We start from the raw sequence: 2,243 nt of genomic DNA on the forward strand, positions 1-2,243 counted from the left end.
TCAAATAACTACAAACAACCCACCCGGTCTGGTTAAAACGAAAACTGAACATATGTCGAAATAGGTATCGATTCGAAGGTCACGACCCACAACATTGCATCCACACGTCTTATAAGAGAAAAGGACACTTTTTGGAAAATCCCAAGCCCCAAAAATTATCGAAATGCCCCGAAATAGCCCCAAACGACCCACTCGGTCTGGTTTAAATAAAAAATGAACTTATGTCGAAATAGGTATCGATTGGAAGGTCACTACCCTCAAAATCGCATCCACACGTCTAATTAGAGATAAGGACACTTTTTAGAAAATACCCAACCCAAAAAGTACAGAAATGCCCCCAAATTACCCCAAACGACCTAGCCGTTCTGGTTTTAAACCGAAAATGAACATATGCCAAAATAGGTATCGATTCGATGGTCACGACCCTCAACATTGAATCCACACGTCTAATAAGAGATAAGGAACCTTTTTAGAAATACCATACCAGGTCCCCTAGGATTAATTCAGTGGTTTGAGAGAGAAGCTAGCTCTGGCGATTTGAGAGTGAGGGTCTTGGTGCTTGTTTTTGGGTGATGGCCAGCAGGCCATTAGCTTCGGCTGATGGTCTTCCTCCTCTTCCCATTTCGAGGGAGGAGGAAGGTAGGGGTACTGTGGAAGGCTGTTGTGATTCAGGTTCGAAAGGTGGTGGTGTTGGAGGTGGGGCCTCCTCCTCGGGTGGTGGTGCTGTGGTGGCTGGCTCGGGGCTGGTTCAAAATGACGGGCCTGTGAAGAAAGGTCGTGGGCAGCTCTCTTTCAATCTTCTTCTAGTTCTTTAAACAATGATGGTCTGGAGTTGAGTTTTATTGAGCCTTCTTTTATTGGGGGCAACCGTGTTGCTCAATGTTCTTCAGTTATGTTACGGGCAGAATTATTAAAATGGAAGAACACTCTTCTTGGGCACTTCATTGGTCGCAGGCCAAGTTTTCTGTTTGTTAAGGAAGTATTGCTGAAACAATGGTGCATATCTGGTCATGTGGATATTAATCTTCTTGATAGTGGTTTTTTTGTTTTTCGTTTCAATTTGGAGGAAGATAAGGCCAAAGTTCTTGAAGGGGGGCCTTGGACTGTGCAACGGAGACCACTAATCCTTCGGCCTTGGAAACCAGGGATGAAGCTTGAAAAGGTGGAATTGAACTCCATCCCTGTTTGGGTCACTCTCCCCAACCTTCCTTTTCATTTTTGGAATGTGGAGGCCTTGAGCTCAATTGCAAGCGTCTTGGGCAAGCCGATTTCCACAGGACAAGATGACAAAGACTCAAGAGCGACTATCATATGCCCGGTTTTGTGTTGAGATGGAAGCAAACCATGAATTTCCGGATCAAGTGGAGGTTCATGATGATGATGGCCTGGTCTTTTACCAAAGAATTGTATATGAATGGAGCCCTCCTCGGTGTAACAGTTGTAAGGTTTTTGGGCACTCAAGTGGGCAGTGTGGCGTTAATTCTAGCAAGCAAATGACGTCCAACCGAAAAGAGTGGAGGGTGAAATCCGGCAAGGGGCCTCAGCTGGCCGGAGCAACTAGTGGTGGTGGCACTCAGGCCGTGCACGGTGGAGGGGCTGGGCAGAAAGTTCAAATTTCAAATTTTGAGAATATTACAGATGGCAGATCTGGTGGGACTGTGTCCTCCACAAATATGGAAGCTCAATTAGTGGAGGATCCTAGCATTACCCATTCTATGGAGAAGACAGCTAGAATTTCAAAAAAGTTACCAAGTTCAATCCCAAAGAATTTGGCTGACAAGGGGAAGAAGATTGTACATCGCAATGCATTTGCTTTGTTGGAGGATCTAACGGAGGAAGTTCCCTATGACCCCACTGAATTAATGCTGGATTTTGACTCATGCAACGTCCTTTTAGGGAAGGATTTAGAGTGTGAGCAAGATATTGGAGATCCCCCATATAAAGAAGGTGAGGAGGAGGGGGAATTGGTGCCTCAATCAATTATTCTTCACAGCCATGTAAGGAAAGAGATTGATGTAACGGCTGGAGGTGATTTGGTTGAGATTGATAATCCCACCTTTGCCCATAATAAGGAAGGGTATGTGGCAGTTGGGGAGGGAGAGGAGGATATGATTATGGCAAGAGATAATGCGGCAGCACCTACTTTGGAAACTACAGATTGGGGGGGCCCTATTAGGGAATCCTTATTGCAAATCCTAGAGGATGGTGACAAAGCTAATGGAGAACAATCTAATCTGAAAGAG

This window comes from Telopea speciosissima, unplaced genomic scaffold (assembly GCF_018873765.1).
Source record: "Telopea speciosissima isolate NSW1024214 ecotype Mountain lineage unplaced genomic scaffold, Tspe_v1 Tspe_v1.0034, whole genome shotgun sequence".
Classification (NCBI taxonomy): domain Eukaryota; kingdom Viridiplantae; phylum Streptophyta; class Magnoliopsida; order Proteales; family Proteaceae; genus Telopea; species Telopea speciosissima.